This window comes from Schistocerca nitens, chromosome 7, assembly GCF_023898315.1.
Source record: "Schistocerca nitens isolate TAMUIC-IGC-003100 chromosome 7, iqSchNite1.1, whole genome shotgun sequence".
In the NCBI taxonomy this organism is placed as follows: Eukaryota; Metazoa; Arthropoda; class Insecta; order Orthoptera; family Acrididae; genus Schistocerca; species Schistocerca nitens.
Window position 1 is genome coordinate 7260835 of NC_064620.1, and position 25169 is coordinate 7286003.

The following is a 25169-nucleotide window of genomic DNA, read 5'->3' on the forward strand; positions in this document are numbered from 1 at the left end:
ATAAAGGTCGATATCGGCCTCTCTGTAAGGAATACGCCCTCCTCGGACGCTTTGCACCTGTTATTCATGCTGTCTACCAAACCGTTGAGCAGTCCTTACGGGATATCGTCCTACTCCTCTCTCAGGACGCTGTTCGGAAACGGGGTGTTTGTTGAGGAACACGTCTGCCAAGAGCATCCCAGATATGCCCTACAGGATTTGTGTTTGGAGAGTTCGCCGGCCATTCCATACGTTCAATATCTTCACTTTCCAGTGCGTCCGAGGCCTCGGGATCACGTGTTGGAGCGTACTGTCGGCCATAAAAATAGAGTCGGAGCCTATTGCACCTCTACACAGACGGACAAGATCTAGAATAATCTCCCTGCAGTACCGTCGTGCTATAGCTTTTGTGGTGTTCGGCCATTGTGCATGACGCTTGCGCACATCATAACGTCTAGGCAACTGCGATGTCATTCATGAACACTCTGTGGCGTGTAACGTGTTCCCCTCCCTCCCCACATAAGCTGGTGACCAGATTCACTTGACACAGGGAAGCGCGCTTCAGCAGCGACCATCACTCTGGACCACAGCAGCTGACCCCAAACACTATGCTCCCTACACTAAAGAACTCCTCGATGATGCCGTGGTTGAAGTGGGGTGTATTTAAAAGGCTTCTGCGCATACAAACCAACCTGATTTAATCACCTTGAATCGTTCTGGCAAAGACACGTGTAATTGTATCAGTTGCAAGGTCCGCAGGAGCTGCCTTGAAGTGAGATGTCTGTTCCTTTTCGCCGCTACGGCTACATGTTGATCCTTTTAGGGTGTGATTGTCCGACTACGAGCACCGGAATGCTTTCGCATAGCGTTTCCACCTTCAGCGGCCTTTTTTAATCACAAGATGCCACTTGTGGACACACCCGTTACTATGGCCACAGTAGCCACACTTTGACCGGCCCCTAGCCGTCCAACTACTCGTTCGCGATCACAAGCACTCATACGATGCCTCGCAGACATGTTGCCGTATCTCAAGGAATGTCGCACTAATGGTTTCTGATCCGTGGATTTCTTTTCAAAGAATATTCATAAAAATTTATATTATTTACTAGCGATTCATCAAGAACATTGACACAATTAATCATACTATGTGAGCGTGGAAGTAGTTGCCAGGGAGTAACTGATGAAATCATAATGAAATTGTTTTTTACAAATGGGAATTTTATTCCAAAAAGCGTTTTATTTAAATGAAACAGATTTAAAATTATAATCAGACAGCACCCTCTAAATATCAAGTTACAATTTACTCAGAGGCAGAAAGAAACAAATTTTTTCACTGTATGAGCTTTCAGGCTGAGAACCTTGCCGCTCCCTTTTGACACGGCCGTATCAAGACCGCCCACAACAACCTCTGAAAGACTACACTGGTGCAAATCTGCAACACACCAGATTACTTTAAACTAAAAGCTTTAACAATTCACACAAGCACATAAACTATGCACCCTTTAGGAGGGATGGAAATGGTACAAAACACTAAAATTAAAATATTAACTTGCCACCGAAGTTGCAACTTGATTTTAACATCTAAGAAAAGTCTTACGGTGGAAGGGTGGCAACTTTATATACTAAATTGACCATTTAAATAAAATCCCATGAAATGCAATCTAATATAAAATTATACAAGGTTGGCCAAACGAGTTAACATGCTCTACAGTACACATATACCGCCTCTCAAGATGACAGGCAAGATCAAAACATATCTCAGGAATTAGGCCGTTACACTCCAAGCAATAAATTCGTTAACACACCGAATCCGACAAACATGACAGAGGCAACTACTAACGTATGGCAGATTGATAGGAAGATTACCGAACAACACGAACCGCAGGTTGCTCTAACCCACCCCTATTCCACAAGGGAAAAACGGACCACCCAATTCATAAATGGTGGGCAAACGGAGAAGAATGATGGGATGACCTCAAAACAAAGCGGCTGGTGACCTCACCAAGAAAACAAGTAGAATTTAACAAGTAAATGAAACAACATATCACGACTCACTTAACTTCTAATAAACTGCGATTTCTGGAGAAGACCTGGCGCAGCACCCCCAAATCGCTCTCCCGAACCGTCCGCTGCCAGCCGCTTCAACGCACGCAGGAAGGCGCTCCGATCTCCCGTCTCACGGTGTCGCAGCTCGCACCGGCCAGACCGATGTCGTGGTTTGACTCCTGTTGCTCTCGTGTCGGCCGCGAAGCCACTACCCCTCGCTATACGGCGCGGCCCACTGGACTCACGTGGCGACCTCACATGCGCCGACACTCTACGTGGACAAGTCATCTTGTGTCTCAGTGCGCGACCGACCAACCTATCGATCCAACCGCCAATGACCATTGCCTGAGCAACTTGAGCAGACTGGCGGCCTAACGCGCAGACTCAGATGCAGGAACTAAGCCCCGACCGGGCGACCACTCGCTGACTTCTCTTACTGGCGGAGTGGAAAGACTCTCATTTATCCGGCTTTAAAGATTGATCCGAACGAAAGACTCTAACATTCTGCGTGGTGTCTGTTTGTTCTAAGTCGTGTCTCCCTACCACTTTCGCGCAACGACGCTCTGAGCGTGTTTTTTAGGGAATTGACTAGTTTGAACCTGGGACCTGTTGCTGGTAAGGAGACGTCAGACCACACATGACACGTAGAGTTCAGAAGAGTTCAGTGAGACTAGCGATGATATAACCAAATACTTAATGATTTCAGCGTCAGCTCCACTGCACCCCCTGTAAAAGAATCTTAATACTAACTAAATTTAGTGGAAGGGGTTCAAGACTTTCCTACTTTTAGTTAGCTGGTAAAATACCGTCAAAAAGCAGTAAGTTTACGATTGGAAATTTTATTCTACTCACAAAACATTGTTTATAAGTTGCACTATTGATAAAAGGAAATGTTTTAATACAGGATGATAAAAACGAACTGCGTTCAACAAAAATGTGAACGAATATTCCCTGAATGGGTTTCCAAGTTCTACAATGGATTGAAGGATGACCTATGCCATATCACATCTATAATCTAGGTTTAAATTAAGTTTCACAAAAGAGAAAAATACCAAAATGGTCTACAGTGACCCTCAATTATCTTTAATTACTTATCTAACTTGTCGTAAATTACAGTGGCTGCTGTGGCTTCTCAATAATTATATAACAGAAAAATCATCGCGTTTCAGATTTTTACTTCAAGTAGAAAATGTGAACACTATGAGATTTAATTGTCGATGGACACTAGTATTACGCAAAAAGGGGGTGTAACAGATGAGACTTCTGCAGTTCTGAGTGAAGCTTTATGCACTGTTATGCGGCATCGCGTGCGTTCATTACCTTGTCGCTGGTTAGGCAGCATTAGGGGGCGGCGGTTGGCGCAGCACCATACAGCTCGCCGTCTCGGAAGCAACTCTCTCTAACTTCTCCTTACTACAATTTACCGAAGTTGGTTTAAAAAAGGCTATCTGGCTGTGTTTTCAACTGACGAATCAGGGTCTCAATGTTAACCTTAAGCTCCGCCTACAAAATTCTGTCTATCCAATGAGAAACTTTATACTTCTCGTGGTGGGGCTATGTTTTTAACGTTTGCAACGTAACAGAGACGCGAAAAATTCTCACGCTAAAACTTGCAGCTGGTGTGACCCTTTTAGTGTTATCGTAAGATCTATACTGTACTTTTGGAGGGCTCTATCTTTTAACATGGGCTGGAGGGCTCTATCTTTTAACATGGGCTGGGGGTGATCTTGGCAGTCGGCTGGCGACGTGGGTGTCCATCCCTTATCGTAGAGCCTCCTAGCTTAACACGGTTCTGCTCTCGGCTTCTGTTCTCGTTTCTCCCCTCGGAACTGCGTCTGTTTCACGGTGGGAAGGTATGACATGCATTTAGGCATTCTTGTGTTAGTCTGCGGTATTCCATTTGCTCACTCGTTGATCGTATTACTTTGGTTAATTTAATGTCACGATTTATTCGGAGCTATGTGACATACTGCTGGATTTGCTTATCATGTCAGGGTTTTCGTGGAAGGTGTTGGATTTGCCTGGCCCGACACCTTCCACAACTATGGAGCCACCACCAGCTTGCACAGTGGCTTGTTGACAGCTTGGGTAAATGGCTTCGTGGAGTCTGTTCCACACTTGAACCCTACCACCAGCTGTTACCAAGTAAAATGGGAATTCATCTGACGTACCATAGTTTTCCAGTGGCCTAGAGTCAAAGTGGCGTGGTGACGAAGCCAGGAGCGGCGCTGCAGGCGAAGTCGTTCTGTTAGCAAAGGCAGTCGCGTCGGTCGTCTGCTGCCATGCCAATATGCGGTTATTTCACGCAGTGAAAGCAACTCTAAGCAAACGGCGCTGCTCTCTGTCGATATTGTCCGTGGTGGGAGGTAAAGTCTCATATTTCACATTCGAGCCACACGCTCGACTCTGTGGGTCTCGGAATACTGAATTCCCTAACGATTTCGGAAATGGAATGTTTCCAAATATCTTTCCGCGTTAAAGTCTGTTTAGTCCCGCCGTGAGGCCATAATCACATCGGCTATCTTTTCACACGAATCACCTGAATGGAAGTGATGCCTCCGCCAAAGCGCTCCCCTTTTATAGCTTGTGAATGCGGTACTACCACCATCTGTATACAGGGTGGTCCATTGACAGTGACCGGGCCAAATATCTCACGAAATAAGCATCAAACGAAAAAACTACAAAGAACGTGACTCGTCTAGCTTGAAGGGGGAAACCAGATGGCGCTATGGTTGGCCAGCTAGATGGCGCTGCCATAGGTTAAACGGATAACAACAGCGTTGTTTTAAAATGGGAACCCCCATTTTTTATTACATATTCGTGTGGTACGTAAAGAAATATGAATGTCTTAGTTGGACCACTTTTTTCGCTTTGTGATAGATGACGCTGTAATAGTCACAAACATATGACTCACAATTTTAGACGAACAGTTGGTAACAGGTAGGTTTTTTAAATTAAAATACAAGACGTAGGTACGTTTGAACATTGTATTTCGGTTGTTCCAATGTGATACATGTACCTTTGTGAACTTATGATTTCTGAGAACGCATGCTGTTATAGCGTGATTACCTGTAAATACCACATTAATGCCATAAATACTCAAAATAATGTGCGTCAACCTCATTGCATTTGGCAATACGTGTAACGACATTCCTCTCAACAGCGAGTAGTTCGCCTTCCGTAATGTTCGCACGTGCATTGACAATGCACTGACGCATGTTGTGAGGCGTTGTCGGTGGATCACGATAGCAAATATCCTTCAACTTTCCCCACAGAAAGAAATCCGGGGACGTCAGATCCGGTGAACGTGCGGGCCATGGTATGGTGCTACGACGACCAATCCACCTGTCATGAAATATGCTATTCAATACCGCTTCAACTGCACGCGAGCTGTGTGCCGAACATCCATCATGTTGGAAGTACATCGCCATTCTCTCATGCAGTGAAACATCTTGTAGTAACATCGGTAGAACATTACGTAGGAATCAGCATACATTGCACCATTTAGATTGCCATCGATAAAATGGGGGCCAATTATCCTTCCTCCCATAATGCCGCACCATACATTAACCCACCAAGGTCGCTGATGTTCCACTTTTCGCAGCCATCGTGGATTTTCTGTTGCCCAATAGTGCATATTATGCCGGTTTACGTTACCGCTGTTGGTGAATGAGGCTTCGTCGCTTAATGGAAAGCGTGCAAAAAATCTGTCATCCTCCAGTAATTTCTCTTGTGCTGTGTGGCAGAACTGTACACGACGTTGTAAGTCGTTGCCATGCTATTCCTGGTGCATAGAAATCTGGTACAGGTGCAATCGATGTTGATGTAGCATTGTCTACACCGACGTTTATGAGATTCCCGATTCTCGCGCAAATTGTCTGCTACTGATGTGCAAATTAGCCGCGACAGCAGCTAAAACACCGAGTTGAGCAACATCATTTGTTACAGGTCGTGGTTGTCTTTTCACATGTGGCTGAACACTTACTGTTTCCTTAAATAACGTAACTATCCGGCGAACGGTCCGGCCACTTGGATGATGTCGTCCAGGATACCGAGCAGCATACATAGCACACGCCCGTTGGGCATTTTGATCGCAATAGCCATACATCAACACGATATCGACCTTTTCCGCAAGTGGTAAACGGTCCATTTTAACATGGGTAATGTATCACGAAGCAAATACCGTCCGCACTGGCTGAATGTTACGTGATACCGCGTACTTATACGTTTGTGACTATTACAGCGCCATCCATCACAAAGCGAAAAAAGTGGTCCAACTAAAACATTCATATTTCTTTACGTACTACAAGAATATGTAATAAAAAATGGGGGTTCCTATTGAAAAAAAACACAGTTGATATCCGTTTAATCAACGGCAGCGCCATCTAGCTGGCCAAACATAGCGCCATCTGGTTTCCCCATTCAAGCTAGACGAGTCACGTTGTTTGTAGTTTTTTCGTTTGACGCTTATTTCGTGAGATATTTGGCCCACCTGTATATGCATATAGCTATCCCACGTACTTTCTCACCTCAGTGTATGATGTAAAGCGAAATACAGCTTTAAACGATCACATAGATACAGCTTTACGGTTTGCTCAGTGGGTACAAGACCGTAAGACAAAGTAATTTAAGCAAAGCAGAATAAAACTCGTAACCCCTTTAAAAAACCGTATGCTTAAACTCACAATCTGTTAATCTCCCAGTGTTCATGAATGGAGAATACTACCAGAGAGATGAGTGGAATTGAAAATTATAAAAAAGTTTCCGTACTAGAACCAACTGTCAGCATTTAACGATAGTTATCCGTCACCAAAAGCTCAAGGCAAACAAATTTAATGCAATATTATTCATGAACTGTCAGATAACTGATCACCGATGAAATATAGCTTACGTGCTCATAAAGTTTTGAAACAATTAACCTTTCTTCGGATAATTTAATCAGTTGTTGTCGGCAAGGAATTTCTGAATCCCAACCACGCAGCTGCGAGGTAGACTTGAGTCCACAACCCCAGACAGATAACCACCGGCAACCGTAACACAGCCAGGCGACACACGTCCAACAAACTCGTTGGCGACTGCCGCTGCTGGTGGTAGTGACAGAGGAGGCTGGAACGGCAGAGCAAGGTAGCCGTGCCCTGCGCCGAACAGGCCCAACAGTTCGACCTCAGAGGTCGCAGGCTGGGTGCGCCAGACCACTGCGGTCGCCACCCTACACCAGGCAGCTTCGTTGAAGAGGCGCCGCAGTCATACTGCACGCGCGGGAGTTCGAATACGTCCTAACATTGGCGACGTTGTGAGTTGGCGCACCGCTACAAATTCAGTCGTGTAAATTTCTTACTATTAAGCAAGCGAAGAATAAGTATAATACCGTTATTTGCAGTACATACTTGAGCCGCAGTCGTGTCCGGCTCTTCGAAAAGCGCGCCACGCAGAGTGCTTTCGCTTCGCGTCTAGTGTCTGCGGTGGCGCTTTCGGTTTGGCCAGCTGTTTGGATCGGTACCGCCCTCTGGCGGGAGGTGGAGCAAGTGTACGGTCACGTGACGATTGAGGAGTACGTACTGGGCGGTGACCGAGGGAGGTGGTGGCGCGAGCAGGGCCCTGCTGTTGGGGGTCGTCAACTGCTCGCCACGTGCTTTGGCCGACCTCTTGGTTGTCAGGGGCTGAGTCTGCCTCACCCGCATGTACGTGGCTCGTGAAGCTTAGAAGTCGTGGTGCAGGAGATCTGCGCGTGGGACCGTATGTCTTCTTATCGGCCGTTGAAACCACTGGCAGCGGTTGCCTCTGTCGAGCATTTGCAGGTGCAACGTGTTCCCGGCGCTGTGGTGGATTGTGTGAAGTTGAGTACTGTTTTTATGTAACAGAATATATATATATATATATATATATATATATATATATATATATATATATATATATATGGTGTCCCAGCTATTTTGTCCACCCAAAGTATCTCTCGAACAATAACAGCTATTGGAAAACGACTTTCACCGGTATCAATGTAGGGCTGGGGCCCATGAATGTACATATTTGGAAACATTCTAAAACGAAAGCATATGTGTTTTTTAACACGAACTTATGTTTTTTTAAATGGACCTCCTATATTTTTTCTTCAGCAATCCATAGCATGAGAAAGCACATACACAATGGCGTTGATTGCATCGCAATATTCCCATTACATCCCGAGATATTGAGACGCGAAGTTGACGCTTGAAACACCCGACATGCGCTGTTAGCGCACGTCCTAAGGCTCAGGCGTGAACCCCATGCTGCTCGTAATCGCGATGTGATTGACATGTGTAATCACACCTCCATACGTATCAAGAGGATGGCAGCAGACCGTATTATTCGTTTCGGACCATCGCGATTACGGGCAGCATGGGGTTCACGCCTGAGCCTCAGGACGTGCGCTAACAGCGCATGTCGGGTGTTTCAAGCGTCAACTTCGCGTCCCAATATCTCGGGATGTAATGGGAATATTGCGATGCAATCAACGCCATTGTGTATGTGCTTTGTCTTGCTATGGACTGCCGAAGAAAAAATATAGGAGGTCCATTTAAAAAAACATAAGTTTGTGTTAAAAAACACATATGATTTCGTTGTGTAATGTTTCCAAATTTGTGCATTCATGGGCCCCAGCCCTACATTGATACCGGTGAAAGTCGTTTCCAATAGCTGATATTGTTCCAGAGATATTTTCGGTGGACAAGATAGCTGGGACACCCATATATATAAGTTCTAGTGAAGTGTATGAGTTTCTTCACCAGTGGGTTTGTTGGGGTCTTCCCATCACAGTTTCCCTTTGCCTGTCCGCGGGAATGTGGTAATTGCTTCTTGGTCGGGCTGTTTCATTCACACCTTGATTGGGTGACTTAGCGTTGGTGTCGTGTATCTGTGTGGTTCAGAGTCTGTACAGGCACCGCCGTTGCTACATCTTCTGGTTTTGGGCAACTCGGGGAGATGATGGCTTGTAATGTGAGTTTTGGGGCTGATCTGCTGTAGCCCTGTAGACCACCAGTAACGTTTCCGACTATTGTGATCTGGGCCCGTTTAGACGTGTCACTCCCTCACCGAGCTAAGGGAAATTTTTTTGGGAACTGCCATTAATGTGAAGGTTTGTGTGCTGGCTTATTCACATTTATCTTGTAACAACTGACAAGTGTAATATAAGTTATTTAATTGGCAAGAGACAACTATTTTAAATTTAGTACAAACTACCTACTTAAAGGTATTTTAAGGAATTGTTCTCTTATGTATATATGATAAGTTTAAAATCTTATTGCCGGCCGTGGTGGCCAAGCGGTGAAAGGCGCTACAAAAATGCCGTGTGGCTAGGGCCTCCCGTCGGGTAGACCGTTCGCCTGGTGCAATTCGAGTTGACGCCACTTCGGCGACTTGCGTGTCGATGGGGATGAAATGATGATGAAACACACACAACACCCAGTCATCATGAGGCAGAGAAAATCCCTGGCCCCCCCGGGAATCGAACCCGTGACCCCGTGCGCGGGAAGCGAGAACGCTACCGCAAGACCACGAGCTACAGTCTGGAGCAGCGCTGCTGCTACGGTCGCAGGTTCGAATCCTGCCTCGGGCATGGATGTGTGTGATGTCCTTAGGTTAGTTAGGTTTAAGTAGTTCTAAGTTCTAGGGGACTGATGACCTTAGAAGTTAAGTGCCATAGTGCTCAGAGCCATTTGAACCATTTTTTTTTTAATCTTATTATTGTGGAGTTCTTAACGTCATACCTTGCGATATCCTTTACATAGAGAAAATTTATGTAAAGTTTAAATTCTTATTATTGGGAAGTTGTTAACGTCATACCTTGCAATCTCCTTTTCATAAAGAAAATTTGTCAGCTATTGGAAATTGTTTTGAAATTGTTTTTTTTTTTAAAGCCAAACTTAAAAATTTATTATTGAGAAAGTCTTTAAAATATGAAGGTATCTTTAGCAGTGTGTGTTATTTCACCAGCAGGTCCTGGCCCCTACTTCCACGATAACGTTTTGGAATAACATGTGTACTTGTTGTTTGTGAACCGCCAAAAGTGATGGTTCAATACTGCTATTCCAGGTTTAATGACCAGCCCTTAATTTGCTGCTCAAGCATCCCGTGAAATACGGATACACCGAGAAAAAAGTATTGAGTTGGAGCAATAGTTGTATATCACTTCTTTATTGGGACATTAGCAATTTCAATCAAACATTTTCTGTCGTTAAGAACGACATTAAGTGAAGATCGTTCTTAAGGATTGAGGATGGACTGTTATCGGACCAAAACTGAAAGTGTTTCAATAAAGAAGTGACATACAGCTGTTGTGGAAGCCATTATTTCGAAATTTGAAATCTGTTAATCATCGTCCTCTTAATATAAATGAGAAAGAAGCCACGTTACTGACGACCTACGTTCTCAGTCACACACAATAACGTGATTTTGTTGCAACGTAATTTTCGTTCTGCGCAAGGGTCTCCTGTTCGACACTAAAAGATCATTATCCTAGCTATTTCGTTAAGAATCTTAACATTCTGTTCTACATAATCCACTTGACTTACCTATTAGATTCACTGATCAGCCGAAACACTGCCAACCGCGACGCTGAATGCCACCTGATGGCGCTGCGAGTACGGGACACTAACGGAAGTGTGTAAGCGGAGCAGACACGGACGAGTGGAGGGGGGAGGGGGAACCACCCCAGCGAAGATACGGACAGCAAATGGGGAAATAAACTGAGATAAGAGGGCAGATTATTATTGCGCAGAGCCTATGTACGAGTATCTCGAAAACGGCGAAGCTGGTCGAATATGTACGTGCTACTGTGGTGAACATCTATGGGAAGAGGCAGCTCAGTGAAACTATCACTAGGCGCTGGTTGGACGACCACGACTCTTCACGAAACGTGGGTTGCGGAGCCTTGTCTGCTCTGTAAATTACGATGTATGGCGATTTGTGGCACCTCTGTCGAGAGGGCACAGTGCTGGTGCACACACAAAAGTTTCGGAGCATTGTTGAACACGGAGCTCCGCAGCAGACCACCCCAGCGTGTTCACACGTTAGTCCAACGGTATTGTCAGTTACGATTGCAGCGGGCACGGCACCATCGGTATTCACCGTCGATCGACGTGCCGGCTCTTCGGGTGAATCACATTTTTGCCAGCCTAGGTCGATGGTCGTCTCCACAAACGGCCTCATCGAGGTCGAGGTGAACGGTGGCTCGAGGAGCGTAGCGCGCCCCGGACGCAGGCTGATCGAAGCAGTGTTATACTGTGGTAGACATTTTCGTGAGCTTCACCGTGGACCTGTGGTAGTAATCGAACACACCCTGAAACCTGCAAACTACATGGCTCCCTTCATGTTTTATGTCTTCCCTGACGGCGATTTCACGTTTCAGCAGTATAACTGTCCGTGTCTCGGAGCCAGAACAGTGCTACAGTGATTTGAGGAGTATTGTATTGAACTCAGGTTATTGTCTCAGTGATCAAATTTGTATGATGTAAATCCTATGGAACCCATCTGGGTCGCTATTGGGCGCGATCGCCGCGTACGCAAATCAGTGACTCGTTATTTACGAAAATTACGTGACCTGAGCGTAAACATCTAATGCCAAATACGTACCTCTAAAACCAGACCAACCAACTGTCAGATCCCTGACACGTAGAAAGAGTGATGTATTTCGTTTCAAATACGGGCATACAAGTTATTAAGCACAATATTTTGCCTCTTTAGTGTGTGGTTCCTTCCTTGTAAAGGTTGTAGTGATTGAGATACACACGAAAAACTTCGTCTCGCCGTGTAAATGTAGAAAAAATTTCTTTGTAGGGGTAAATTTTTAAGGAGACTTACTTTTAATTAGCTTTTATATTACACCCAGGTAAGTTACTTCACACAGCCCTCGTAATGTAATGCTATTGTAAATATAATATTGACATTAATATGTATATTTTAAAATTTTTTTGTTCCGTAATAATTTTCAAAAATTCAGCAAATACTATAACGAGAGTAAGCTTTTGTTAAGTGTAGTTTATCTGTTTAAAATAACCTCTTTGACGTAGGTGGAATAAATGTATTGAAACATATTTTGTAAATAATTATGTAATATTTCAAGTACAACTGTAATAAATTATGTCAATTTTGTATGTATATGCTGTCAGGCAATTGTAGATGGTTCATACTTAGTGTTTTTGTAAGCAGAAGTGTAAATTGAAAAGGTGTAGGGATCATAGGTAGAACGGAACTCCGTTCTGTGTTCGAATGGAAAAGGTGGTGGGGCGCACGAGTGAGAATTGATGCCCAAGTGGCTCAGACAGTCGGTAGCTGCCCTGCAAGTGGTGAACACGCATTACGTTGGTCAAGCACAAGGGGCCCCAAATTTACCTGCAAGACTGTGTTTTTGGCCTCGGACGTGTTCTACATGATTGGCGCAGTACGGCAATAAATTAATAGCTCAGAAATTTGCAATTTTATCGTCGCCACCAAGAGGAAGACAGAGCTGTGTACATCAAGAGCCGTGCCTGCGCAATGTTACTGCGCAGCACCGCCTCACGCCACCTTAGACAGCAGTAACAGGCAAAATACTTTATTTAGAAGTATATCACAGTATGAACCATCCATCTTCGATTAGTGGAATATAAGTGTTGAATGTAACTTTATGTTTAACCGTAATTTTCCTGTTTCATTTATAAGTAGGCTGTTTATGTTTTGTTACTGGCAACTTTACGTAGCGCTCTGTATGAAAATCACTGGCTGTGCTGTGTGCAGTCTGTGGCTAGTTTGCATTGTTGTCTGCCATTGTAGCGTTGGGCAGCGGCAGCTGGATGTTAACAGCGCGTAGCGTTGCGCAGTTGGAGGTGAGCCGCCAGCAGTGGTGGATGTGGGGAGAGAGATGGCGGAGTTTGGAAATTTGTAAGACTGGATGTCATGAACTGTTATGTATATTATGATTTTTCAACACTATTAAGGTAAATACATTGTTTGTTCTCTATTAAAATCTTTCATTTGCTAACTATGCCTATCAGTAGTTAGTGCCTTCCGTAGTTTGAATCTTTGATTTAGCTGGCAGTAGTGGCGCTCGCTGTATTGCAGTAGTTCGAGTAACGAAGATTTTTGTGAGGTAAGAGATTTGTGAAAGGTATAGGTTAATGTTAGTCAGGGCCATTCTTTTGTAGGGATTATTGAAAGTCAGATTGCGTTGCACTAAAAATATTGTGTGTCAGTTTAAGCAGAGTCTTGTATAAATTGTTCAAAAGGGGACGTTTCACATTTACCTCAGTAGGGTCCTTACGTAAACGAATTTATTCCGAGTATCCTGATGTTTATTGAAGTTTGAATAATAGTAAATTACTGGCAATAGTACTGTTTTGGTAGTAAATTCTGAAAATCATTATTAAATACTAAAGTTTACACGTATCAGTTTAAGGGCCACCATTTTGCGTGACCATGAGGATAAGCTTTCAATAGCATTTCTGAAAGTAAAGTAACATAATTGTTTAACTGCAACAATCTTAACAGTAATTCTTCGTGTTGCTTCTCCATGTCAAAGAAAGCCAGACAAATATTGGTGTTAGTAAAACATTAACAAATAACAGTCCTAAAGAAATGAAATTTAGTCGTGTTAAATAATAGTTTTGGTGATATGAATGATAGCTGTAAGTTTAATATTTTTTTGTATCCTTGTTGAAAAATATGTGTGTCTTCTTTAAATAATTACTGAAGTATAGTGATGAATTCCATAAGTAACAGAAAGTGGAATTAATGGTACTTACTGCCAAGTGACCGCAGTAAATGGAAATTAAGTGGTTGTGTTTAAATTACGTAGTAAGTGAAAGTGCTTATTTATTCAGCGTCGAAAATTGACTTCATCTTATTGTGTAGACAGTGAGCCCGATTTGAGCTGGCGGCCGTTTTATTAAGCGAAACAGTTTATTGTTATAACAGGCTTTGTCTGCTAAAGGATTACCAAAAGTAATTATTCTCACAGCTTTTCCCACAAACTGTATGATTCGGAGAAAAATAGTTCGATACTTTACCATTAGGTTGAACACGGTTAAAATCTGTCTCCGAGAGTCGATGGTTTGTAGTGTTAGTGCTACGTAATGTTGTGGCCGTGTTCCTGCCGCTACTTACTGCACAGCTCTGACGTTCCGAATCGCGGATCTTCCGTCTTTACAGTGGTAGAACTTCAACGTTATGGTACCGTACTGACGAGAATGCGAAAGTACCGTTGCAGTAACTCACTACACGTCGGGTAAATGCTACGGAACATGGGGTTTACAAATTCCAGATGGCAAGTTCCTCACGGTAAGTAACTGCCAGTTTTCCCTCTGCACACATATTTCACCCAAAAATATAAACAGCTAAGCATGGAGGAAATACTGAAAGCGCGATAAACTCACGGGATGCCTCCTAATATCGCGTCGGACGTCCGTTTTCCTGGTGTTGTGCGGCATCTCGACGCCGCACGGATGCGGCAAGCGGTTGGAAGTCCCCAGCCGAAATACTGGGTCATGTTACCTCTACAGCCACCCACAACTGCGATAGTGTAGCCACAGCAAGATTTTCTGCACGAACTGACTTTTCGGTTACGTCCGATTAATAATCAGTGGGATTCGTGTCGGACGATCTGGATGGCCCAGTCATTCGCTTGAATTGTCCAAAATGTTCTTCACACTAATCGCGAAGAACTGTGGCCCTGACATGGCGAAATGTCATTCATAAAAATTCCGTCGTTATTTGCGAACACGAAGTCAATCAGTGGAGGCAAACGGTCTCCAAGTTCGCTAACATAGCCAGTTCCAGTCAATGATCAGTTCAGATGGACCAGAGGTCGCTGTCCATCCCATGTAAACACGGAGCCCATCATTATGGAGCCACCACCAGCTTGCACAGTGCCTTGTTGACAGCTTGGGTCAATGGCTTCGTGGAGTCTGCGCCACGCTCGAACCCTACCATCAGCTGCTACCAACTGAAATAGGGACTCACCTGACCAGGCCGCGGTTTTTCAGTCGTCTAGGGTCCAACTGATGTGGTCAAAAGCCCAGGAGAACCGCTACAGGCGATGTTGTGGTGTTAACAAAGGCCTGCTGCCAAAGCCCGTTGTTGTGGTCTTCAGTCCTGAGACTCGTTTGATGCAGGTAGCCCACTAACGCTAAATTTCACTGCATTGTCCTGACAGATGCGTTCGTCGTACGTACCACATTGATATTTGCCGGTTATTCCTCAAAGTTTTGCTTGTCTTTTAGAACTGACAGCTCTACGGAAACGTCGATGCTTTCGATTGTTGAGTGAAGTGAGAGGTACTGCCTGAAATTTGGCATTCTCGACACACTATTCACTCTATGGATCTCGGAATATTTAAGTTCCTAGCAATTAAAGATATTGAATGTCCGAAGCGTCTAGCTCCAACTACCATTTCGCGTTCAGAGTCTCTTAATTCTTGGATGTAAGGTCCGCCACCTACGCAAAACATCGAAACTTCTTGGCAGATTAAAACTGTGTACCGCACCGAGACTCGAACGCGGGACCTTTGCCTTTCACGGGCAAGTGCTCTACCAGGAGAGCTTCTGTAATGTTTGGAAGGTAGAAGACAGGGTACTGGCAGAAGTAAAGCTATGAGGACGGGGTGTGAGTCGTGCTTGGGTAGCTCAGGTGGTAGAGTACTTGCCCGCGAAAGGCAAAGGTCCCGAGTTCGAGTCTCGGTCCGGCACACAGTTTCAATCTGCCAGGAAGTTTCACATCGGCGCACACTCCGCTGCAGAGTGAAAATCTCATTCTGGATGCAAAACATCGTTTTTCCAAGTCCCCAAACATGTTTCAGCACCTCTGTCCCATCATCAGTGGCTTTCTTTTTTATTTAATCTGTAATATGAACATTTTAGTAAATCGTTACAAAATAACGGGAATATTTAGTTCAAACATAACTTTCAATTAAATATTCCCGTAATTTTGTAATCATTTAGTAAAAATGTTCACATTACACATTAAATAAAACAGAATGATGAACAGAACAGGTAATGGCACAGAGGTGCTGGAACATGTTTGGGAACTTGGAAAAAACGGAGTTTTACATAACTGGTGGACCTCACATCCAAGAATTTTAACTGCAAGCACCGTAAACACAAGGAGCTACAAAACCAAATGATGAATACCTCTTAATTCTCGTCGTGTGGCCTTAATCACGCTGGAAACTTTTTCACATGAATCACCTCTGCATATATGACAGCTCCGCCAATGCAGGACCCCTTTATACCATTTGCACGCGATATAACCGCCATCTGTACATCTGCTTATCGCTATCCCATGACTTTCAACACCTCAGTGTAACATTCAGCTTGCAAAGTGAAACCAACATAATACGAAGCTTGCAAACTATCTTCCTCGGATCAATAGTGTTCAGTACTGCAGTAGTCTTGTACGTAAGTGAGACTTCGACAATAAGCGCTTCAGACAAGAAGAGATTAGGGGGTTTTGAAAGCGATGCTGGTTAATCTTTTTATTCGAAAGACTGTCTTCCAGCAAACCAACATCTAAAAAAACAACATTCTAAATGTTGTTTTTATTCTTACATGTAATAACAGTGAGGGTTTCCAGTAAGTATGAACTCGTATATCCCTGCAATTGTACTTTCATTGCAGACTGCAGCTAGGACTTTCGAAAACCGTTTTTGAAAGTTGTTAATTCTTATGTCATTTGACTGCTAGATTACTGACCGCCAAAACTAGTATAGATACAACGTAAAAGAGCAATATGTCGTGCTGTATGTGTGAATGACATTCATTATTTACGTAAAGTTTGTGTAAGGCTGTGTAACACTGGTTATGGGGAACTTAAAAAGTCAGAATGTAGACTGGTAACAACCCCTTCTCATGCCTGGGACATCAGATGGATAGTACAGTACGCGGAATAGACAACTTAAGGTGGAGCGCTGCCTGTGGTAGATGACTGGCCGCGGCAGCTGGCGAGTGTCACTTGTCATCTGCTGTCTGCCGTCCGTCAGCTGTGAGAATCGACAGCTGTCGCCCGCCAGCGCGTTCCTGAAACTGCGTTCAACCGTCATGGAACTGTCGTCCTCTATGACATGCATAATTGCCAACCAGAGAGACGGAAACGTCTAGTCTTCCTATTAATGGATGTTGATGGGACGTTCTGCGTTTTGAAGGAAAGAAGCAAGATTAGGGTACACTGTCCCATCGATGATGTCATTGCAGGTATAACATTCTCTCTGTTGCCACAGTATCCAACCTTGTGATTGGTGTAAAGCAGCACTGTGACACAGTTTGACTCCTCTTTTCGCCTTCCTTCTCATTTTGTCATAAACAGTGTGTATTATAATTACTAGCGAACACTGACACAGGTGGAATCGCAAGGCAACAGAAGCAAAAACTTTCGAGCAAACATCTGCCCGCAAATTGCGAATGTGTGATAAGAGCCATCACTGCCTTCAATATTAAATATAGTCAAAGAACAATTCGAACGTAATATTCACGTGACGGACACGCACCTGTAGATGGCTGGACGATTGCCATTCGAAATATCGTGGCAAGAACTCAACATGACCTGGCTACAATCCAAACCTCATCGAGTAATCTTCCCGAGCCGCGCGTGTCAAGCCGAGCGGTCTTAGGCGCTGCAGTCATGAACTGTGCGGCTGGTCCCGGCGCAGGTTCGTGTCCTCCCTCGGGCATGGGTGTGTGTTTGTCCTTAGGATAATTTAGGTTAAGTAGCGTGTAAGCTTAGGGACTGATGACCTTATCAGTTAAGTCCCATAAGATTTCACACACATTTGAACATTTTTTGAATCTTCCCGATTAACTTTCATTATTTCTAGGAGAACTACTTGGATATCGCAAGAGACACTGAGTTTAACTGGTAAAGGGAGAAAATGGAGCAGGCGAAATGGAATCCAAACGTCTAACAATGAGATCGACAAACGTGCAAAACGGCTAAGCATGGATGGCTAGAGGACTAATGTAAGGACGTAGAAGCATGTATCACTAGGGGAAAGATATATAATACTGCCTATAGGAAAACTGAAGAGGCCTTTGGAAAAAAAATAGGAGCAGCTGCTTGAATATCAAGGAGTCAGACGGGAAACGAGTACAAAGCAAAGAAAGGAAAACTGAAAGATGGAAGGAGCATATAGATGGCTCACGAAAGCGAAATGAACATGAAGGCACTATTCCAGAAAGAGACGAGAACGTAGATGAAGATGAAATGGAAGATATGAACCCGTGTGAAGAATGTGAGAGAGCACTGAAAGAACTAAGTCAAATCAAGGTCACTGAGTAGACGACGTTTCGTCAGAACAGCTGACATTCTTGGTAGAGCCAGCCATATCAAAACAATTCCTTCCTGGTGAACAAGATGCAAAAGGAAGGCGAAATACTCTCAGACTTTAATAAGAATGTAGTAATTCCAGTTACAAAGCATGCAGGTTGTGACAGGTGTACGTATTGCAGGACTGTCTAATTAGTAAGTAGTGGCTGCAAAATGCTAACACGGACTATTTGGACAAGAGGGAGAAATTTAGAACCCGCCTTCAGTGCAGATCAGTTCGGATCTCGGAGAAACGTACGAACTCGCGAGGCAAAACTGACGCTGCGACTTCTCTTATGGTAAGGACAGCCAAACCTATATGTCTAGTATTTGTAGGCAGAGGAAGCTTCTGGCAAGTTCACTGGATTACACTCTGAAATTCTGAAGGTAGTAGGGGTAAAATACAGGGAGCGAAAAGCTATTTACAACTTGTGTACAAACAATAAGACAGTTATGAGAGTCGAAGGACATGAAAGAAAGCAAGGTTTGAGGCGGGAATGAGACAAGATTGTGTCCTCTTTCCGTTGTTATTCACTCTGCACATTGTGTAAGCAGTAAAGAAAACCGAAGAAAAAGTTGGAGAAGGCATTAAAGTTCAGCAGGAAGAAACAAGAACTTGACTTTCTCCGATGATACTGTAACTCTATTAGAGAAACCAAAAGACATGGAAGAGCAGTTAGATGGAGTGAGTAGTGCCTGGGAAGAAGGATGTAAGATGAACATCAACGAAACCAAAACAAAGTTAAGGGAATGTAGTAGAATTAAATAAGGCGATACTAAGGGAAGAAATTCGGACACGAGTCACTAAAAGCAGAACAAAATGGTTCAAATGGCTCTGAGCACTATGGGACTTAACATCTATGGTCATCAGTCCCCTAGAACTTAGAACTACTTAAACCTAACTAACCTAAGGACAGCACACAACACCCAGCTATCACGAGGCAGAGAAAATCCCTGACCCCGCCGGGAATCGAACCCGGGAACCCGGGCGTGGGAAGCGAGAACGCTACCGCACGACCACGAGATGCGGGCAAAAGCAGAACAATTTTGCTATTTTGGCAGTAAAGTAACTCATGATATCCAAAGTAAATATAATATAAAATGTAGACTTACAGTGGCAACAAAAGCATTTCTCTACATAACGTCAGTATAGATAATGTGTCACTAAGACTTTTATGAAGGTGTTCGTCTAGAGCGTGGCCGTGTGTAGATATCAAACGTGGGCCATAAGTACCTCAGACAAGAAGAGATTAGAAGCTTCGGAAATGTAGTGTTAAAGAAGACTACTAAGATTTGGTGTGTAGATCATGTAGCCAATGAGGAGGTAATGAATACAATTGGGGAGAAACGATATTTGTGCGCAATCTGACTTAAAGAGCGTATCGATTGATAAGACAAATTCTGAGATATCAAGGGGTCATCAGTTTAGAACTGGAGGAAATTGTGGAGAGTAAATATTGAAGAGGGACACCAAGAGATGAAAGCAGCAAGGCATTACTAAACGATGCGGGAAGCAGTAGTTAGTTGGGGCTGAAGAAGCTTGCGCGGGAGAGAGTAGCTTGCAGAGTTTCATCCTTCCTGTTGAAGGCAACAATGACTACTACATGGACCGCAGCTCGTGGTCGTGCGGTAGCGTTCTCGCTTCCCGCGCCCGGGTTCCCGGGTTCGATTCCCGGCGGGGTCAGGGATTTTCTCTGCCTCATGATGACTGGGTGTTGTGTGATGTCCTTAGGTTTAAGTAGTTCTAGGTTCTAGGGGACTGATGACCATAGATGTTAAGTCCCATAGTGCTCAGAGCCATTTGAACTACTACATCATTCATGTAGGACCAAGGTATGGAGGATGTGATGGGGAACAGTCACGTTTTTATACGTCTGACGCACCAGTGTGGTCCAAGACGGACATTTCGATCAGGGCCTGCTGCTTGGTCTCCACGATGACCTTAGATGACTCCAGCGGAATAATCGAGCAGCCGGCCGCGGTGGTCTAGCGGTTCTGGCGCTGCAGTCCGGAACCGCGGGACTGCTGCGGTCACAGGTTCGAATCCTGCTTCGGGCATGGGTGTGTGTGATGTCCTTAGGTTAGTTAGGTTTAAGTAGTTCTAAGTTCTAGGGGACTTATGACCTAAGATGTTGAGTCCCATAGTGCTCAGAGCCATTTGAACCAATAATCGAGCAGATGTAGGTCAGGGGTTAAGCGTATAGCACTTCTGTTTGATGAGGTATGAACGGTGGCACGCTAAACCGTACAGTTTTGTCTTGATTTACAAGATGATGCACGCGCATTTGATTGAATTTTTAGTTGAATTCGCAAACGAGAGCATCTCGATGATACGTGGAATCCCTCTTTTAACGGGTAAGAACGTACAGCAAATTGAAACATCTGTATGTACGCTTGTATATCTAAATCTACATACTAAAGCGGCAAGGCAGCGAATGCCGCATGACGTAGGGTACCTTTCCTTTAGAGTCACTTCCCTTCCTGTTCCAGTCGCGAATAGAGTGAGAGAAATACGATTGTCTATGCGCCTCCTTAGGATTCCTTCCCTTAATAACTCATTCTGTTGTTGTTCCGTTGATTTTATTTTGTCTCTTTCTTTTGTAATAATTTACTTTCCGAGAGATCTGGTTTCTAGTATGCTTCTCAGTACTTCCCCATTGGTAATACAATTCCTGCTGATTTTAAACGTCCGTCTGTAACACCAAGTCTCTAGCGCCTCTAGCAGTTTCTAGTCCTCTGTCGAAAAAAAAAAAAATGCTTTCACGTTTTCTTTCCTCGTTTCCTGACTGATTTCCTTGTTGGCTTAAACGCGTATTTGACCTACTGTTGTCGGTTCACAACCTCTTTCTGCCTTCTGTCACCTCTTGCCATCTCGACTCCCAAATAGTAAAATTCTCTCTTTCTTCTACATCATCTCTTCCAATTATAGATCTTAACATTTTAGGTCCTTCCTCAGAGCTGCGTACCATCACTCTTTCCATCCTCTTATTTATCCTCGCACTACACAACTGCATACGTACTCCGCACACCACCTTACAGTGAATGCCGTCAGCAACTTCTGGTACCAAAGCCATCTGACCCTATCCCCAGTACATACGCGAATGCTGGGTGGAAAAAAAGGCTGTCGCTAAACGTATGTACAATTTCTCTCAGTTCAACACCGCATAATATCTCTCACTTTAACACCGCGGTCATTTCGATAGACGTATGTGGCCAGAAGTAACAAATCTCCGACTCTTCTTGAAACTTAGGCTCCCGAAATTTCAGCAGGAAGTCTCTCGTGGCAGATGTGCCCTTGTGCTCCATAAGTTGCTAATAGTTCCAGCTACAGTCGAGATATTGGCATATTATACAGACACTGAAATCATAAGCTGTCAAATCAATGGATTTTTGTAAATAATAATCATATGCTATTAATGTAGCATCTTCTGTGTATTATTGCAGATTTAATATTTATAAATGTGTACTCCAAAATAGCTTATTTAGTTCAAAACTGGTTCAAATGGCTCTGAGCACTATGGGACTTAACATCTGTGGTCATCAGTCCCCTAGAACATAGAACTACCTAAACCTAACTAACCTAAGGATATCACACACATACATGCCCGAGGCAGGATTCGAACCTGCGACCGTAGCGGTCGCGCGGTTCCGGACTGGGCGCCTAGAACCGCTAGACCGCCGCGGCCGACGCTTATTTAGTAAAATGGTTTGAAAGAGCTAGCATGTTGGTACTGGTTCATGAAAAAAAACAGTGGGCGCTCATTTTATTACTGAAGTGGAACGGCTATGTCTATCAGCCAGTCAGAAGACATTACATCGCCCATGTTTTGTGGACTACAGTGCTGCTTTGTGTTGCCGAGAAAAAATTCGAAGCTCAGCCACCGTGGATATAGCACTCGCGTACTAGGAGCTCCGAATATATATAATAATTATGCGCATTCATGCTGTTGTATATACCGCGGAATGCGGAAAAGTAGTCACAGACAAACAAGAAAGACGAAAGCGCGACATTCAGGATTTACTGCGTGAACTGTGACATTTTTAATACCTTTATCTGCGTAGCTTATTGTACAATTCGGGACGAAGAACTGAATATTTCAATGGATCGAAATGCGGAATATTTGAGCGCGCATTCGAAAACACAGAACTTGATTATGTAAAATTTTTGACAACAGGAACGATCAAATACAGTACGCAAACATTTACTAATGTGTGCGTGTGAATTTCGATACTGTAATCACACACTAGCAATGGTTATGCGGTATTTTTGTATCAAAGAAGAAACAATATATTGAGAGTTCACTCGTAAAATTACACCAATTAATAACTCAGATATCCTGAAACAAGAAATATTGTTATGCAATTTTTACATATAGTTATTTCGGCTAGCTCTACTACAGTTCATCTAGCCGAGAAACATTAGTTGTTTTATAACATGTTAATGATAAATCTGCCACAGCTGTCGAATACTTTCATTGACCTAAGTCTTACGAAAGAAGTCGCTATGAAGTACCACGGTTTCGTGGTCTTAGCCCCATCATCAGGTGTATCTGAAATGCAGCAGCAGTAGGACGTCATCGACCGCAGATGGACTACCAACTAGTTGTTTGGGCACTGACATGACACCCTACTTCTGCTAGAGTGCATGCATTCCCGCTGGCAAATTTGAGAGAAGATGCATTTTAACAGGCCGCGATTGGAAGTTGGCTTTTTTTTGCAGCCACAATTTGGAATAACATTTTGACGGTCCACTTAAGATAGATCTTAGCGTATTCGTTGTTTTGGCATGGAGGTGAGGTCCAACTACTGCTAGATTTCAGAAACACCTGACGATTAAGGCTGAGAAGCCGAAACAGTGATAGTGTATAGCGGCTTCTTTCGCTTTAAGAACAGTATTTTACACCTGTGGCAGATTAGTTTACGATGAACATATTGCAGAAAGTTGTGGGTGTCCTAGAAATAAAATTTTATCTGTTGTAACAGGTTTCACGTGATTGAGCTGCAGAAGAAGAAGAGATCACCGGAAGGTGAGTAAATATTTTTCTGTACACGAAATATAACCACGCCGCCGCAAATGCCTCTCCTATACAATTTGTCGGCGAAGTTTATTGAATATCTCCGTAACGGTCTCATTTGGCTACTACACGATTCAAGTCAGATTAAGCTCTCCACTTTTCTGTGGATGTTCTCTACGTGTCCTGTTAATGCAACGTGCTGAGGGCTCTTGTGTGGTAATCAGGGCACAAGCAAGGTCTCTGTAAGCTATTTCTTTCGTTGAGAAATTACATTTCCTTCCCATTCGATGTTAGCTGTTATTGCTTCCGGTGTGATATAGGAAAAAATGTACTTCTTTGCCTATTACGCGCAGTACTTTACATTTATTTACGTTCAGGGTCAGCTACCAGCACTTGCACGAGCTGTGGATCTTCTGTAGTTTCCCGCGGTCCACTACATCCTTCTGCCGTTGAAAACAACTACACTCCTGGAAATTGAAATAAGAACACCGTGAATTCATTGTCCCAGGAAGGGGAAACTTTATTGACACATTCCTGGGGTCAGATACATCACATGATCACACTGACAGAACCACAGGCACATAGACACAGGCAACAGAGCATGCACAATGTCGGCACTAGTACAGTGTATATCCACCTTTCGCAGCAATGCAGGCTGCTATTCTCCCATGGAGACGATCGTAGAGATGCTGGATGTAGTCCTGTGGAACGGCTTGCCATGCCATTTCCACCTGGCGCCTCAGTTGGACCAGCGTTCGTGCTGGACGTGCAGACAGCGTGAGACGACGCTTCATCCAGTCCCAAACATGCTCAATGGGGGACAGATCCGGAGATCTTGCTGGCCAGGGTAGTTGACTTACACCTTCTAGAGCACGTTGGGTGGCACGGGATACATGCGGACGTGCATTGTCCTGTTGGAACAGCAAGTTCCCTTGCCGGTCTAGGAATGGTAGAACGATGGGTTCGATGACGGTTTGGATGTACCGTGCACTATTCAGTGTCCCCTCGACGATCACCAGAGGTGTACGGCCAGTGTAGGAGATCGCTCCCCACACCATGATGCCGGGTGTTGGCCCTGTGCGCCTCGGTCGTATGCAGTCCTGATTGTGGCGCTTACCTGCACGGCGCCAAACACGCATACGACCATCATTGGCACCGAGGCAGAAGCGACTCTCATCGCTGAAGACGACACGTCTCCATTCGTCCCTCCATTCACGCCTGTCGCGACACCACTGGAGGCGGGCTGCACGATGTTGGGGCGTGAGCGGAAGACGGCCTAACGGTGTGCGGGACCGTAGCCCAGCTTCATGGAGACGGTTGCGAATGGTCCTCGCCGATACCCCAGGAGCAACAGTGTCCCTAATTTGCTGGGAAGTGGCGGTGCGGTCCCCTACGGCACTGCGTAGGATCCTACGGTCTTGGCGTGCATCCGTGCGTCGCTGCGGTCCGGTCCCAGGTCGACGGGCACGTGCACCTTCCGCCGACCACTGGCGACAACATCGATGTACTGTGGAGACCTCACGCCCCACGTGTTGAGCAATTCGGCGGTACGTCCACCCGGCCTCCCGCATGCCCACTATACGCCCTCGCTCAAAGTCCGTCAACTGCACATACGGTTCACGTCCACGCTGTCGCGGCATGCTACCAGTGTTAAAGACTGCGATGGAGCTCCGTATGCCACGGCAAACTGGCTGACACTGACGGCGGCGGTGCACAAATGCTGCGCAGCTAGCGCCATTCGACGGCCAACACCGCGGGTCCTGGTGTGTCCGCTGTGCCGTGCGTGTGATCATTGCTTGTACAGCCCTCTCGCAGTGTCCGGAGCAA